Source organism: Pleurodeles waltl, chromosome 8 (genome assembly GCF_031143425.1).
Source record: "Pleurodeles waltl isolate 20211129_DDA chromosome 8, aPleWal1.hap1.20221129, whole genome shotgun sequence".
In the NCBI taxonomy this organism is placed as follows: Eukaryota; Metazoa; Chordata; class Amphibia; order Caudata; family Salamandridae; genus Pleurodeles; species Pleurodeles waltl.
In genome coordinates, this window is record NC_090447.1 from 119,935,621 (window position 1) to 119,954,365 (window position 18,745).

Consider the following 18,745-nt stretch of genomic DNA (forward strand, 5'->3'; position numbering starts at 1 on the left):
CTTCTAACAATGACCCACAACTTGGGCTGGCCAAATATAATTAACTGAGAAAGGCTAGTTCTTGATGTGCTAAGCACATTTTCTCCAAACCAGCATAGAGCACAGGGCCTTGGACAGGCATATTAATTCCCTAACTGCACTAATGTGGCAAGGCAGGCTAAAATGTTCTTGTTGAAGGGAGAACTCTGTGATCTAGATCTCCTGAATAGACTCATATCTGACTCTTATATTAAGATGTGGTCTTATCAAGTTGTGGTCTTATCAAGTTTTCATGGTCTCCCATAGAAATAGCCCAGATCACAACACTTACTGTAACATCTCTCCCTAAGTGTTGGTAAAACAATTTAGGTTTTCCCGGTGACCTACGAAGATGTTTATGGACAACATTGATGGCATGAATGGGGAATTGTGAAAGAGCTGTTATCTCCTTCTCCTGGTCTTTACATCTGTAATAGCAGAACCACATGTGCATTCTAGTACATCCTAGTACAAATCCTCCGAGAAAATGTTTCCATTAAAATTAAATATGAATACAAACAGTTTGGGAAGCATCTAAGATTTTTATTGTTTTCACTGTATTTTCAAATTAGTGTTTTTTCCTTCTTTTCGCATCCCTGATATCCCTAATGCATCCCTAATTATAAAGATATTTAAATAATAACTGGGCTGCACATGCACTGTTGGGATGTATGATGGAAGAACGCATGCAAATATTACGCATGCCTTTGTGAACGTGGTTTCAACAACCACCGCATCTTTACCACGCATACCTTAGCAATGCGGTCTCAACAACGACCGCGTCTTTACCACGCATGCCTTTCTGACGCATGCCTTTACAACAAATTTTGTTGTGAAAGCATGTTTGGGAGAGGAACATGCGTGATAGATTCTCCCCCGCCCTGCGCCCTAATACCTGATACCATACTCCACTCCGCCCGAGCCCTTAAAACTGACCCTTTCTCCCCCTGCCCTCAGCCCTAAACCCCCCCGCCATGAGCCCTAAAAGTAACTCTGCCCTGTCCTAAAAACTATCCTGACCCCCACCCTGAACCCTAAAACCTACCCCACCCTGAACCCTAAAACCTACCCCACCCTGTCCTAAAAAATACCACAACCCCCTTGCTCTGAACCCTAAAATCTACCCCACCCCATTCTAAAAACTACCCACCCTCTCCCCCAGCCTTTACCCTAAAACCTACCTCGCACTGTCCTAAAAACTACACTAACTCCCTCACCCCCACCCTGAATGTTAAAACCTCCCCCACCCTATCCTAAAAACTACCCGAAACCCCGCCCCCTCCCGGAACCCTAAAACCTACCCTGCACTATCCTAAAAACTACCCTGACCCCTCTACCCCCCTGAACCCTAAAAGCTACCCCTCCCTGTCCTAAAAATTACCACACCCCCTGTCCTGAACCCTAAAACCTACCCCACCCTGTCCTAAAAACTATCCAACCCGTCCCCGTCCTGAACCCTAAAACCTACCCCAACCTGTACTAAAAATTACCCTGCCCCCACCCTGAACCCTAAAATCTACCCGCCCGGTCCTACAAACTACCCGACCCCTCTCCCCATTCCTGTACCCATTACTGTCCTAAAAACTACCCTGACCCCCGCTCCCACCCTGAACCCTGCAATCTACCCCATCCTGTCCTAAAAACTACCGGACCCGTGCCCTGAACCCTAAAATCTACCTCGCACTGTCCTAAAAACTGCCCTAGCCCCCGTGCCCCTGCCCTGAACCCTAAAACCTACCCAGTCCTGTCCTAAAAACTAATGAACCCTAAAAACGACCCGCCCTGTCCTAAAAGCTACCCGACACCCGCCCCCATCCTGAACCCTAAAACCTTTCCTAGCCTGTCCTTAAAAACTACCCCAACACCCCACCCTGAACCCTAAAACCTTCCCTAGCTTGTCCTTAAAAACTACCCGAACCCCCCCACCCTGAACCTTAAAACTTACCCTGCCCTGTCCTAAAAACTACCCAAGCCCCCGGCTGTGAACACTAAAACCTACCCTGCCCTATCCTAAAAACTACCCTGACACCCCACCCCCTCCCTAAACCCTAAAACCTACCCCACCCTGTCCTAAAAACTACCCTGCCCCCCCCTGTATCCTAAAACCTACCCCGCCCTGTCCTAAAAACTACACAACCCCCGCTGTGAACACTAAAACCTATCCTACCCTGACCTAAAAACTACCCTGAGACCCCCGCCTCGCCCTAAACCCTAAAACCTACCCTGTCCTATCCTAAAAACTACCCTCCCCGGCCCAAACCCTAAAACCTAGCCTGCCTTGTCCTAAAAACTACACATCCCCCGTCTCCGCCCTGAAATCTAAAACCTATCCCATACAGTCCTAAAAACCAACCCCGACCCCCCACCCTCAACCTAAACCAAACTATCCCAACCCCCTGCCCCACCCTGAACCCTGAAACCTACCCTGCCCTGTCCTAAAAACTACCCCAACACACGCACCCCCATCCTGAACCCTAAACCCTACCCTGCCCTGTACTAAAAACCACCCGATCTCCACCTTGTACCCTAAAACCTACCCTGCACTGTACTAAAACTACTCTGCCCCTGCCCTGAACACTAAAACCTGACCGACCCTGCTCTGTCCTAAAAATACCCCAACCCCCCCCAAACCCGGCCCATCTCCAGCACCAGCCCCACTTACCTCTCTCTCCTCTGCTTGATGCTCCTTCCTGTTTTACCCGGACAGCTTGACCGCTCTGTCTGCTGTCACCACGCATATGCGTGGGAAAGGCATACGTGTTAAGGCATGCGTGCAAAACGCATATGTGTGGTAATGGCAGCGTGGTAAATGCATAGCGTTGCATTGACCGCGTTGTAAATTATGTTTCCCAAATTGTTGTGCCATAAACAGTATTTCTCACCCGCCTTGTTAATTTCATTTATTAATTAAAACAATGTTAAAAGGTTGTATGACACAACCTTGCATGCCTGAACCACTCTTGCCTAAACAGCGTGATCTGAACCACGACCACATCTTTACCACGCATGCCTTAACAACAAATTTAGTTGTAAAAGCATGACTGGTAAAGGAATATGCTTGGTAAATTCTCCCCTGCCCTGCGCCCTAACAACCGATACCCCAGCCCTGCAATCCACTCTGCCCCAGACCTTAAAGCTGCCCCTTCCCCTCCCCCGAGGCCTAAAACCCTGCCCTCTGCTAAAAATTACCCTGACCCCAGCCCCCTGATATGAGCCCTAAAACTGACCCCGTCCCTTAAAACTGCCCCTTAATCCCCGCCCAAGCCCTAAAACCCGTCCCTGCCCCTGTAACTACATCGACTTCCCGCCTTGAGCTCTAAAAATGACCCCGCCCTGCCCTCAAAACTAATCCTTCCCCTCCCCCAAGGCCTAAAACCCTGCTCCCAGCTAAAACCTACCCTGACCCCAGTCCCCCCACCTGAGCCCTAAAACTGATCCCCACCCCTTAAAACTGCCCCTTAAAACTGCCCCTTACCCCCGCCCTGAGCCCTAAAGCCCGCCCCTGCTCTTGAAACTACCCCAACCACCTGAGCTTAAAATTGACCGAGCCCTGCCCTTAGACCTACCCTGAACCCCACGCCCTGAGACATAAAACTGACCCCTCCCTGCCCTTAAAACTACCCCATCCCCTCCCCCTACCCTGAGGCACAAAACCCTGCCTCCTACTAAAAACTCCTCAACATCAGCCCTCCCGCACTGAGCCCTAAAAATTACCTGCACCCCTTAAACCCACCCCTTACAGCCCCGCCCTGAGCCCTAAAACTGTCCCTGCCCTTAAAACTACCTCTTCCCCTCCCCCGCACTGAGGCCTAAAACCCTGCCCCCTGCTAAAAACTACCCGACCCCAGCACCCCACTTTGAGCCCTAAAATTGACTCCCAAGCCCTTAACACTACCCCTTACCCCCCTCCAGCCCCGAGCTCTAAAACCCAGCCCCTGCCCTTAAAACTACCCTGAGCTCTAAAACTCTGCCCCCTGCCAAAAAAACTAGCCCAACCCCCTCCCCACCCTGAGCTCTAAAACCGCCACCACCCCTAAAAACAACCCACCCAAACCCGGCCCCAGCCCCACAACCTCTCCTGATCCTTCCTGTTCCTGAGCCGCCCATCTGCACATGCATCCGCGTGGTTAAGGCAGACTCCAGCCAGAGTCCTGGTTCAGGCAAGCGTGGCTCCGCTTGCGGGGAAACGCCACGCGTGGCTCAGTCCGGGTTGTAAAGGCCGTTTCCCATGTTAAGTAAGCCTCACACAAGTTAAGGCAGCTATGGGTATTAGATGGTAATGTGTAGGGAACATTCTAGTCTAGTCTCTTCTACCTCTATTCTTAGATTATTCAGGAGTTTCGTTTGTCACATTTTAGTTGTTGCCCTGCTTAGTTCAGACTTTAATCTAAAACCATGGATGGTGAAATGAAAAAGCAAGTAAAACAAGTAGCAGAGAGATATGCATGGAGTGATTATTTGCAGTACTTCAGAGCACATAGCATTGAGTCCGTATACAGCACAGTGCCGCCTTCTAGTGTATAGAAGCTCTACCGGCTCTAGATATATTCACATTTGGGGAATAATAAATATGTTGAATCTCAGAATTCATTTGGTTGTTATTTCCGCCTTCTGTGTATATTTCTGTCTTCCAATTTGATGGTGGAACAACAAGATTCACAAACAGCAAAATATTTGGACTTTATGAATAACCTTTCTATTTAGAAAGAGTATATTCTCTTCACCTCTGCAGTCAGAAGGCTGAATGTTTTTTTTATTTTTTATTCTTGACTGGTGGCTGTTCTCTGGTGCGATCAGTATCATTCTTGTCAGAAAGGTCTGGTTGGGGGTCTGTCCGAGAGGCAGTTACGCCCACCTATTAAATGCTGTGCACATAATAACAGTATGGATTTGTCCTCCAAGTGGATTACATAGTCTCCCGCATTCTTGAGAATCCGGACACGGTCAATAGTGCTTACATGTTTGACCACTTTACATTTTCAAGATGATTTAACGTTTTCCAGCAGTGGTGGCAATAAATAAAAGTTTGGAATTCTCTGCCCTGTTTTTTAGATATCTCCATCAAAGTGATGGCTCTAACCAAGCGATGAGCTGCAACAGGTCAGCCAATGCCATTTTTGTTGAATAAATTTCTGCTACTAATGTGGTCATCGAACATTTACTTTTGGGAACATGCTTGTGCCCATATATCGAGTCAATAGCAAACTGCAAGGTGTTTTCTAGCATCTAATGGATATAATACACACCTACCTGTGAAAATCTTGTACACTTTTCATGACTGGCTTTCATGGGGCTAACTTGGCCAAACATAGCGAGAGACCAGATACTTCCAATGGGTTGGCAGAACTGGCACCATCATTTGTGGTCTTATCGATCCATCATGGCAGACCCAATGTTTCTGATGGAGTTTCTAGCCCCCATGGAACTCAAAATAGGGCAATTTAGTCACCATAGTTATGGGTGGATGGTACACATTTTTATGGTGAAACGCCTGTCACCATGCGTCTGTTAACCAGTGCCTGTGTCTCAGTGCCAATGTTGTGACAAGTGCAAGCCCTCAAAACCCCTGGAGTAGATTACCTCTCCATATTTGGCAAGCAACATGGCTGACCTGATGAATTACATAGAGGTGTCTCTGCCATTGGATATTTGGCATGGATGCAAACCTTAATAAAATTGTTTATCACCAGAGATCCATGAAAGATCATTGTTTATTCTGCAGATCCTCCATTTATATAAATGAGGTCTTAAATATTTACTCAAAAAGATATAAAACTTGTCTGGACTTTTGAAGGTCATGGCAGTCAGCATGTGCTAACAAAACCTGACAGGTTAAAGTACACGTGGGATATCTAATAACAATTACCTCACAAGCTGTAAACCTCATTGGCAAGGGCAGGGAGACACAGGGTGGTGCAAATTTGAAGTGATGTTCTTCTTGATGTTTTGCCCTGAATATTGTTTTTCCTGTTTTGTACCATTACTTCTGACCTTCAGCAGCTAGCTGGAACTTTGACTGGTAGTCTATTGGAAAAGGGATTGCAATTTTGATTTTAGGGCAATCGGGAGCTGGCTTTAAATGTGTCTTGATGTGTTCAAATAAGTTCCCCCCGCTTCTCATAATCTCATAATGTGTTATTAGATGGCAAATTTGGCTTTGAGGATGGAATCTTCTCCAATGCCTGCACCACCTTCAATTTTTGGGAGTTTCATGCTGTGTAGCTCGAGTTGAACCATTTCAACATCTGTGGAATTTTGTCATTTTCTTTTACCTCCTGGTCCATCTGCTTCCTGGTTGCTATGATTTCTTTTTCCTGCCTCCTTCCTTTGTTTGCTGCACCTGTTTAAGCCAACATAGTGATCTCCCTGAGGCATCTCCCCAGCCCCTTACCACTTTTAGAGCTAGGTGTATGTGGCCTTAGCTTTGACATTAAACTTATGGTTTGAACACAAGCACCCACGAGCAACGATACCACATTATGTAGAAGTTGTTGTCATTGGCACAGTCACACTGCTTCCACCTTGTTCCTGACCACTGTTGCCATGTTTTGAGTATTACAAACTGTTCAAATAACTGCTTGGCAATAATAAATCCACTACTTCATACTATAGGTGCATACAGATACTTTTGGCATGATTCACAAAGCTATTTGCCAGCCTAAGCTTAACATGGATGGTGAAATAAAAAGCATTTAGGGATTCTTAATTTTTATTTTTGATTAACAGAATCAAGATTTCATAATTTTACTCTCACACGTGGGATTTGTGAATATGGAAATTCCAGCAGTAGGTACAATTTCTTCATTTGCTAACAGACAGATTTGTGGGCATTCCAGGAAGATACAAAGCACAAAAGTAGATGAATAACACCAGACTGCTACATTTCTGGGCACTCATACTCCTGCTCACATCGGAAACTCTTGCAAATTTACTTCTGTCCAGAGTAAAAGTGGCTGCAAGGCAGCAATGTGAAGGGAGGAGCTCCCATTCAATGACTGCGTAAGAGAAAAGGTTGCCTCGTGGGAAAAATATTACTGCAGATTTCTGTATGCAATATTATCAACCTGGTGCAAATTCTGCATGTGTTAAATACACATGTGAAAACTACAAGTGCTGTAGGCTTCTGCGAGTAGATCTGTAATTCATTAGTCACTTCATAAAAAAAGTAGCTCTCCAGATGCAAATGTACAACTTTTAGTCCCTACTGCAATCAGATTTTTATTAGGGGCATGCTTTAAATGGACAGCATTTTTAACGGGTACTAATAGTAATGCTCTCCCATTAGCAGTGCTGTCCATTTAGAGCGCTGCTTGGGGCACAGAATGTCAGCGAAGATAGGCGTACAGGCCCAACTTTGTCAATGTATAGTTTTTCCAGATGTGGCCTACACAACTGGGCTGTTTAGCCTTCCACTGTGGGGACATCCTACAACTTGAAAAATGTAAAGTTCCTATGGTCCACTTCCATTCCAGTTCGACCCTCAAATCCATCTCAGATGACACTTCTTCTAAATCCTGTCATATCTGTTATAACCAATATTACCATGAATGTCGTCAGCCATTATCATTCCTTGAATTGAGAAAGGAACAGAAGTGTCAAGGTGTTGCGACAATGACATAGATATAACACTTGATGAGACACTCAGTCTGGCCATTAACAACAGCCAAGATATGTATTTTACGCCACTGGAGGCCAACACACATGCTAACCCATGATGAGTGGATGACTGAGATGTACAAAAATGCCTCCTATGAGTTACTCATCTATAGTACCCAATGAGGGTTTCCTTGCAGACATGGTCTCCATTTCTGGGCTCAAATATATCAATCAATCAGTCAATCAGGAATTTGTAAAGCACACTACTCACCCGTGAGAGTCTCAAGGTGCTGAGGGAGGGGGGGGGGGGGGGGAAGAGGAGAGGAGGAAAGGGTGCTGCTACTGCTCGAACAGCCAGATCTTGAGAGTTTCCTGAAGGTAAGGAGGTCTTTGATCTGGCACAGGTTGGTGGGAAGAGTGTTCCACGTTTTAGCGGCGAGGTGCAAGAATGATCTACCGCTCGTTGTAGTTATGCGGACGTGTGGGACAGTTGTGTGGTCAGCGGAGTGGAGATACCAGGTTGGGGTGTAGAAGGAGAGTCTTGTGTTGAGGTATTCTGGTCCGGTATTGTGCAGTGCTTTGGGAGCTTGGGTGAGGGGTTTGAAGGTGATTCTCTTGTTGACTTGGAGCCAGTGCAGGTTTCTCAGGTGGTCTGTTATGTGGCAGGGATGTCAAGGATGAGGCGTGCGGAGGTGTTCTAGATGCGTTGCAGCCTCTTCTGGAGTTTGGCTGTGGTTCCTGCGTAGAGGGCATTGCCGTAGTCCAGTTTGCTGCTTACAAGAGCTTGAGTGACTGTTCTTCTGGTTTTGGTGTGTATCCATTTGTAGATATTTCGGAGCATGCAGAGGGTGTTGAAGCAGGAGGAGGAGATGGCGTTGACTTGCTGGGTCATGAAATATGAGGAGTCTAAGATGAATCCTAGGTTGCGTGCGTGGTTGGTGGGAGTGGGAGCGGCTCCGAGAGTGGCAGGCCACCAGGAGTCATCCCATGCGGAGATGGTGGAGCCGAAGAGGAGGACTTCTGTCTTGTCGGAATTGAGTTTGAAGCAGCTGCTCTTCATCCATTCGGCAATGGCCTTCAGTCCTTCATGGAGGTTAGTCTTGGTGGAGTCCTTGGTGAGGAAGAGGATCAGCTGGGTGTCGTTCTGTCAGGATAGTTCAATTCGATTTCCTCAGAAGCAGAAGATAACTCCTCAGTCCCGACCCGAGCTACTCACAACGAATATTAATCCTTTGTGCTGAGTACCCCGGAGGGGGAAAGGGGAATGGGATGGTAGAGAGACTGCCACAGAGATGATGAACGCCAGTACTCAGTCTGCCTCTTCACATCTAAGATTGGATACAGCACCTGCAAGAGTCACAGTCGCAATTACTAGGGACATACAACATCAGTTTTTCACTTTCTACTCTCAACACTTAATTCTCTTTAATTCTATTATTTCTTTACTCACCCTGAGTTCTCTGTAGCCTTGCTTCTCTCTATAAATGATAGCTCTTCTTAAAAAAATTCTTATTACTGATTCTGGAAGAACTTCTCAACCTTTGTTAGAGATTGGTTTTATGTTGCTATATATATATATATAGTTGGTGATAATGCGTTCTTCAAATCAGCTGATGTTATTTAATTTCTCCTGTCTTATTGTGACTTCTGTCAATACTTGTATTTGTAAATGCTTGTTTATTAAAGTTCGTTTCTCCTTTCTTACTTCGACATTTGTTGATAACTTGTATTTGTAAATGCTTGTTTATTACAGTTAGGTTCTCCTTCCTTACTTCGACATCTGTCGATAACTTGTAGTTGTAAATGCTTGTTTATTTAAGTTCGTTTCTCTTTTAAACTCTATTTTGGTTTATTACCATTGAATTTGTAAATGCTTATTTGTTAACAGTTCGTTTCTCCTTTAAACTTGGCCTTTGTTTATAACCTTGACATTTGTAGATACTTGCTCTTTTAAAGTTTGTTTTTTCTTTGACTTTAATATCTTAAACAAGAACCTTGTAAACATAAGGTTAATTCATACATTAACTCTGTAGCCTTGCCGACTTCCACGGGAACGGTCTACTATCAAACTCTTCGAATAAACCTTGACAATATTTATCCGTTTTCTGTAATATAATCTTCAAATGTAATTTTACCTCACAGGAGTTTCAGTTCTGAAGCGCGCTCTCTCTCCACACAGCTGATTTCTGTCAGACCTCAGTTGAAGTGCAAGGCTTCCAGCTGGAGAGCTAGTAACCTAGCAACCAACCGATTGCAAGACTAGAACTGTAACTAACCTTCAGGACTCACAGCGGCCATCTTGGATCTTCTCTTCTTGATTCTTCCTTTGAAATAAGCGCAAGATTACTCTGCAAACCTTCTTCCAGTTTGGGCTTTGCTGTCTCCATTGAGGATATCTCTTTGCTTTTCTCATGCACTTCTTTGATTTGACTTGGCAAGTTTGTGTGGTCATGACACGTATATAAGGTGATAGACGGCTGACGTTGTGACCATAGGGTCATTGGGGTGCACCAGCCCTTCCCTTACCACCACCCCACATCCCCCTACCCAAGTAACTCCATCACTATGCGAGGACCCCTTGTACCACTCCCCCAGTTAGGAGTTGCAGGGGGAGAGCCTGTTTGCTTAGAACACAACTGGTGCATGGTCCATGGGATTGTGTTACTGGATTTTCAATACTCTTCTTTCCCTTTTCTTTTCCCTTTTCAATCCCCGCCGTTCCCTGACTTCATCTTATGCATGATGCCCTGGGATGATTTTTTTTAGTTAGTCTCATTTATTTTATGTTATTGCATTTTCATTTTTTTATTTTATTTTATTGCAGCTCCTACTGTTTTGTTTAACTGCCTTCTACATATTTGCAATATATGCACTGTTGTGTTTTTAGCTGCTCATAATACACTGCTTTATGAAAGTTCTGCTGTACAGTTTGCTGTTATGCTTAAATGATTGACCACTACTGCTGTGTCTTTTGGGGATGGGGACTATTTAGTTGGTTGTGAATACTGTCAAGCTGCTAATGCTTACCGGGCATACTTTACACTGCCCGCAGTTTGTTTGCATACCTGCCAATTTACAAATTAATTTCACTATGTGAGGAGGGGGCGGGACTTTGGAGGGGCGGGTCCTTGTGCCAAGAGCTTCCTAAGAGGCGCTCTGCCCCTCACCAATACCCCCCCACACTCCCCCAAACAAAAACAAAGGGTGTTTGAGGCTGTCGCCTCTGTCCTGGGTTCATTCACACCTCCTAATGGACATCAGCTGCTTACTGCCTCAAAAGCAAGACGGAAATCAATTGTTTACCATGGTTTTCAGCTCATTTTCCCTGCCATAGTGTGATTTCGGCTCCTTACCAGTTGACAGTAATAAGGGAGATGAAATCGTGTGACGCACTGTGGCACTGTGTGAGTGGACAGAACTGTAAAGTTTGTTATAAATATATAAGGATATAAAAAAATCGCTATGATGAGGTAAATGTAGACAATCTTTTTTAATTTAAAGGAGTCATATTTTTATCAGGGGTGGCTCCTCTGCTAGGGCGGAGGAGCGTCGCCCCCCGCCAGCAGCAGAAGCTGCAAAACTTTCAAAACTATGTTTATTACCCCCTCGTTGTGAAAGGGACGGGCATTTGGAGTGAGGAGCTGTGAGGGGGCCTGCTCATCACTCCAATCAATCATTCAATCAGGGATTTGTAAAGCTCACTACTCAACCGTGAGGGTCTCAAGGCGCAGGTGGGGGGAAGAAGGTGGGATGGGGGAAAGTGCTGCTACTGCTCGAACAGCCAGATCGTGAAACATTTCCTGAAGGTAAGGAAGTCTTTGGTCTGGCGCAGGTGGGTGGGAAGAGTGTTCCACGTTTTGGCGATGAGGTGCGAGAATGAACTACCACCGGTTATAGTTCTGCGGATGCGTGGGACAGTTTCGAGGGCGAGGTCGACAGAGCGGAGATGCCGGGTCAGGGTGCAGAAGAGTCGTCTGTTGAGATATTCTGGTCCGGTGTTGTGCAGTGCTTTGTGAGCGTGAGTGAGGAGTTTGAAGGTGATTATATTGTTGACTGAGAGCCAGTGCAGGTTTTTCAGGTGGTCTGTGATGTGGCAGTGGCGGGGGATGTCCAGGATGAGGCGTGTGGAGGCGTTCTGGATGCGTTGCAGCCTCTTCTGGAGTTTGGCCGTGGTTCCTGCATAGACGGCATTGCAGTGATCCAGCTTGCTGCTTACGAGGACTTGGGTGACTGTTCTTCTGGTTTCGGTGGGTTTTCCATTTGTAGATCATTCAGAGCATGCGGAGGGTGTTGAAGCAGGAGGAGGGGAAAGCATTGACTTGCTGGGTCATGGATAGTGAGGGGTCCAAGATGAATCCTAGGTTGCGTGCATGGTCGGTGGGAGTCGGAGTGGTTCTGAGAGTGGCAGAGCACCAGGAGTCATCTCATGTGGAGGAGGTGGAGTTGAAGATGAGGACTTCCGTCTTGTCGGAATTGAGTTTGAGGCAGCAGCTTTTCATCCATTCGGCGATGGCCTTCATGCCTTCATGCCTTCATGGAGGTAGGTCTTGGCGGAGTCCTTGGTGGGGAAGAGGATCAGCTGGGTGTCGTTGGCGTATGAGATGATGTTGAGGTAGTGGGATCGGACGATGTTAGCTAACGGGCCATGTAGACATTGAAGAAGGTCGGGCTGAGGGACGAACCCTGGGGTACGCCGCAGATGATTTCAGTGACCTCTGAGCAGAATGGGGGGAGGCGGACTCTCTGGGTTCTGCCGGTGAGAAAGGAGGTGACCCAGTCCAGGGCTGTGTTGCAGATTCCAGCATTGTTGAGGTATGAGTGTAGGGTGTGGTGGGCAGACGGTGTTGAACGCGGCGGAGAGGTCCAGGAGGATGAGGGCCGCAGTTTCGCCGCTGTCCAGTATGGTTCTGCTGTCGTCGGTGGCGGCGATGAGGGCGGTTTCGGTGCTGTGGTTGCTGCGGAATCCGGATTGGGAAGGGTCCAGGGTGCGGTTTTCCTCGAGGAAGTGGGTTAGTTGTCTGTTGACAGCCTTCTCAATGACTTTTGCTGGGAAGGGGAGGAGGGAGAAAGGCTGGAAGTTCTTGAGGTCCTTTAGGTCCGCCTTGGTTTTTTTGAGGAGGGCGTTGATCTCAGCGTGTTTCCAGCTCTCCAGCAAGGTGGCTGACTCGAAGGAGCTGTTGATGATCTTCCGTAGTTGGGGTGCGATGACGAAGCTTGCTTTGTTGAGGATGTGGTGAGGGCAGGGGTCAGATGGAGAGCCGGAGTAGATGGATGGTGATTTCGATGGTATCGTTTTCGTTGACAGGGGTCCAAGAGAGCAGGAGGTTTGTCGGAGGTGAATCTGTGGTGTTGAAGCTGTCGTGGATGTCTGCAATCTTGCGGTGGAAGTAGGAGGCTACGGAGACGCAGAGGTCTTGGGATGGTGGGATGTCGTTGGCGTTGGAGCTGGGGTTAGCGAGTTCTTTCACAACATTGAAGAGCTCCTTGTGGCTGTGTGCGTTGTTGTTGATTCGGTCTTTGAAGGCGGTTCTTTTGGAGGCTCAGATGAGTTCGTGTTGTCTGCAGATGGCGTTTTTTAAGGCTGTGAGGTTGTTCAGAGTCTGATCTTGGCGCCACTTTCTTTCCAGTCTTTAGCAGCTTTGCTTAGATTCATGGAGGTCGTCGGTAAACCAGAAGGACTTTCTGTTGGTGCGTCTGTTGGAGGGATTCTTGATTGGGGCGAGAGTATTGGCACAGGTGTTGACCCATTGAAGTTGCAGGCAGCTGCATCAGTGTCAGTGGTGTAGATGGGTTGGTTCTGGGAGAGGGTCACAATAAGTTGGTCTTTGGTTTCCTTGTTTCAACTGCGGTAGGGGCTCCGTTGTGGGTGGTGGTGTGTTGTGGGTTTCTTGAAGGAGAAGTGGATGCAGCGGTGGTCTGTCCAGTGGAGTTCAGTGGTGTGGCTGAAAGAGGCGTGATTGCTGGCGGAGAAAATAGGGTTGAGTGTGTGTCCTGCTGAGTGGGTTGGTGTCGTGACGAGCTGTTTGAGGCCGAGGTTGGAGAAGTTGTCGAGCAGGGTGGCGGTGTTGTTGTTATTGGTGTTCTTGAGGTGGAAGGTTAAGTCTCCAAGGAGTATGTAGTCAGTGGATGTGAGAGCGTGCGTGCGGATGATGTCAGTAATGGAGTTGCTGAACTGCTGTCGTGGGCCCTCACTGCGCATGTATGTTTGGCCGGCCGGCTCAGGCCTTCCAAACACACATGCACGGTAGGCTCTCTCCAGCCCGGCAACACAGTTGCCGGGCTGGAGAGAGCCTGTACAGGCTCCCAGTCTGCCTGGGACCGCCCAGCCAGGGCGCTCCCAGCCATTCCTGACGCTGCTGAAAAGCAGCGTCAGGATTGGCCGCAGGGCAGGCTGGGAGCCTGTGCCTGTGAGCAGCCAGCGGGGAAGAGGAGTGCGGCGCGGGACCGTGCCGAAAAGGTAAGTGTTTTTTTTAAAATTCAATTTTAATACATTTTAGGTGCCCCCCCCCCGCCGTGTGCCACACCCGCACCCCCCCCTTTCGAGCGAAGCAGGCCGCGACTGATTTTTATTTTTAAAATTTGCTGCTGATAACCGCGTTACAGGCTTCTCTGTTTACCTGTTAATGAATTTGACAAATAATCATAAAAGTAGGTGGTGGAGGATCTATTTCTAAATAGAATGGTATCAAGAAAGGGCTAAATCGATGCCTCCAATGCCCTTCCCTAGTTAGCTAAAAAGCAATGCCCTCCCATATGTCTGACTGTTTCACCGCACCCTTTGGATTAAGGCCCGTATTTATACTTTTTGACGCTAAACTGCGCTAACGCAGTTTAGCGTCAAAAAATTTAGCGCCGTCTAACGCCATTCCGAAGCGCCATGCGGGCGCCGTATTTATGGAATGGCGTTAGCCGGCGCAAGCAGACCGGCGCTGCCTGGTGTGCGTGGAAAAAAACCACATAGACCAGGCAGCGCCGGCGTAGGGGGAAAATGGCGCTAGGGCGTCTTAAAATGGCGCAAGTCGGGTTGACACTAAAAAATCGTCTTAACCCGATTAGCGCCATTTTTTCGACGCCCAGACGCCATTTAAATGACTCCTGTCTTAGTAAAGACAGGAGTCATGCCCCCTTGCCCAATGGCCATGCCCAGGGGACTTCTGTCCCCTGGGCATGGTCATTGGGCATAGTGGCATGTAGGGGGGCACAAATAAGGCCCCCCTATGCCACCCAAAAAAAATTGAAAAATAACAAAAATTATACTTACGTGAACTTACCTGAATGTCCCTGGGGTGGGTCCCTCCATCCTTGGGTGTCCTCCTGGGGTGGGCAGGGGTGGCAGGGGTGGTCCCTGGGGGCAGGGGAGGGCACCTGTGGGCTCATTTTGAGCCCACAGGCCCCTTAACGCCTACCCTGACCCAGGCGTTAAAATGTGGCGCAAATGCGGGGTTTTTTTGACCCGCCACCTCCCGGGCGTGATTTTTGCCCGGGAGTATAAATACGACGCATTTGCGTCGCCGTCATTTTTTTAGACGGGAACGCCTTCCTTGCATCTCATTAACGCAAGGAAGGCGTTCACGCTAAAAAATGACGCTCTTTGCCAATACTTTGGCGCTAGACGCGTCTAACGCCAAAGTATAAATATGGCGTTAGTTTTGCGCCGAATTTGCGTCGAAAAAAACGACGCAAATTCGGCGCAAACGGAGTATAAATACGGGCCTAAGTTTGCAGCATACAGTACACATACAGCATGATACTATCAAAAAGTTAAATAAACTAATTTGGAAGTTTCCAAGGCCTGCAGAACACAATTTATTGCACACAGATGTTGGTGAGCTCTTGCCAAAAATGAAAATGTAATTATTTCAACCTTTCTTTCTTAAGCACATTGTCTGTTGACAATTTGTGGCCCCTTGGCTCCACGGCTGCCACAAAAAGAGGGAAAGATTATGTTTATTGAAAAATAGGTTACTAACACAAAGCATATTGAGAATGAGGCTTTGTGTGAAAGGACTCTGAGCAGGAGGCACTTCGCTGGACATTTGTTATATAAAAGGTTTAAATCTCACAAAGTATCGGATATCATCCTCGAGACAGACAAGCATTGCTTGAGTTCAGGAAACGTATTGAGGGGCGTGCAAAGCTGCGTGCCTTGTAAGTGTGTTACCTATTTAGAAAAGCAGTTTAGAACACAAAAAGCAGCGCTCCTGTAGTACCCTACTACAGGCCAGTACGTGCCTCGGTGAATTAGCCCCAAAACATCTAAAATGAGGATAAAGTATTCATATATAGTTAGTACAGCGAGAAATGGCTGTGCCCGCTCTGCCCTTTTACTAATAAGGTGTTAGAAGTGTCTGTCAGGTTCACAATATGTAAGGGAAGGTAAGAGAGTACTCCTGTAGAACTACTTCCCATATTCATAAATGCTTGTGTGAATGGGCCCCTGAAGCTTGTGAAGTTTCCACTGCAACGAAGGGCTGTGGGGTGGGAGGTACAGTCTACTGCTCAGTGTTCTATGCTCTGTCCTGTGCAAAGTCCAGCTCCCTGCCCACCACAGCCTCCTCTGTTCCTTGCCTGTCCCTAATCGACCACCCCTCGATGTCCCCAGAATTTGCACTCCTTGGCCCCCTCACCTCCTTGACTAAGGATTGTTGGCTCCCACAACTACCACCCACCTCATATATGCACAGGGAAGACTGAAGGCTAAAACTTGATTTCCTGATATAGGAATTCCTCCTCCATTGCATTCTGTATCAGGAAATCCCATCATGGAGGGCACCTATGCACATTTTACTTAGCCTCAAGCAAAATTGTGTGACATCAGGAATCTTTGAATAGCTCAGCTGAGGCAGTTTCCTAACTTCAAGGATGAAGGAACAACTTTCACACTCTATGTGAGAGCATTTGTAGTGTTTGCAAGTTCATACACTGGGGCCAGTCATCAAACATTGTATGCCTCATTAGAATGAAGTTGGACATATACAAGTGAGATCTTTCGAAGGCAGCTATAGATCCCCATTTGTAGACGGCTACCCTTATAAGTATAGATTCATGTGTTTTTTCACTTCCGCAAGATAGGTCGGTATGTATTTGTGGTGTACCCCAATTCCATACCATCTTAAAGTCACAAAAGATACAAGAAAGGCTGTAAAAAAAATCAGTCTCAGAAGGCTTTATTATATTTTGAATGACAAATCTTTTTCAAGTTTCTTTGCATATATTTTGACCTCGGCAAGATAGTGCTGTACACAGCCTTCTAGCAACTGGAGGGTGTCTGATGTTTCGCGTGGGGAGAGTCTGACTGTGTATGTTCCTGGTGTAAGTCACCCATTAGGCAGTTGGAAGGGTATGTCTGAAGTCTGCATTTACCAAAATGTTCTGTGTGAGTCAGTGAGTTGAGTGCATTTGAGTTTGTAAACCAGAGTGAGTGGATACTCTTCGCGAGGTGCACGCTTTGCACCATTCATGGCCACTTCATGGAAAGTTCCTACCCTGGAGGGGTCTTCAGATGATGGGAGATGATCCCAAGAGATAGACAAGTGACCACCCGGCTAAGCCGGAGGCCGCTGTGACACCTTAACCATTCTGGACAATGCAATGACCATGGACCTTCTGGAAAAAGTGCATGAAGGGCCTGGAAGGAGCACCTAAAGTGAGCAAGACATGTAGGAATCTGTTAGGGCAACAATCTTGTGGCTAGTTAAGTCAGTGCCCAACCTTTTGTCAGGTGGTGACTGGTGAAAGGTTAAGCTGGTAGGGCAGAAATTACAGCACGTATCACATTAGGCAAGTGAATTCAGTTCTCCTAAAATGGGGTGGGGGGCTCACAAAGGGGCTCAAATTGATTCCTAAAATGGGGGAGGGGTCACAAAAGAGCTCAAATGGATTCCTAAAATGGGAAGGGGGTCACAAAAGGGCTCAAATTGACAAAGCGTGAAATATTAGGCATACAGACTTTTCTGAAGAGATAAAACAATGTCCCATCTGCTCGACTGCAGAAGAGGAGGACATGGTCTACATTTGAAAGCAGGCTGATGCTTGGAACGTCCTGAGACTTCTTGCTGTAAAATGAATCAGTCAGACAAGTGTGTTTCCTGGAGGAACTTGTTGAAAATGAGCACAGTTGTTTGCTGTGGCACTAAAACCCTAGGGCTCCCTCGAAACTCTGGCACATCTGTGTTGTTAGTGCAGCCTATCAGTAGGGCATTGGAACAGCTGTAAAATGTAGTCGAAAATGGCATCCACAAGGCTCGCTTTCTTCCCCTGATAGGCAGGTGATTTGTCTGACTTCGAGTGACTCTACGATGGCACTACGGTAACTTTCGGGCAGTCTTTCTTCTAATAAACAGTGCTCTGTGCGGGGATCTGCTGAACATTAAAAAGAGACCTGATGACATGGGGGTCTAAGGCGCTGGGCACATCAGACGTCATTACACCTGCGCCATACGGTGCTACAGCGCCACCTCTCTGTGTGGGAAGACAAGGCTGCAAAAATGAAAACCCAGGGTAATGAAATGATCAGTCTGCAGGTGTGCACATACACAGAATTGTCCTGTGTGTGCCTGGCTGCCCGACTCTTAATCAGAACTTAAAAGCAGCCAGACAAGCACTTATATATTCCACGAATCCATCCAAAATCTTGGAATAAAGTGTTAAATCGGGCTGTAGATTGGAGAGGCAGGGCCACAAAGCCCTAATGCAGCAGATGCCACTGCCTTTTTCCTGGGTGAACATTGTCTCAATGCTTGGCTAGGCAGCAACCTAGATGTCCTAGAGATCATTGTCATTGGTAGTTCATTTCCTTCACCTTGACCCCTAATCTTATGCCATTCTGACCCTTAGACAGTTACATGTTTCAATAACTCTTTGGTGTACCCAAAGTGAGGGATGCCGCAGGGACTGGGTGACTTAAATGCCAGATGAATAATCAACTTATTCTGTCTCTGCTATCCTGTATCACTTATAGGTGATGGAGCCATTGTGGCTATGTGAGTTGATTGTCTTCTGAGACAATGTTGGCATGATTCTAATGAAGTCATTGGCAGGGATTCTCCCTTTACATTAAGGCCACGTTACACGATTGAAAAGCAAAAATGTTTTCCAAGCAGGCCAAAACAACAGTGCAGCTGCGTGGCAA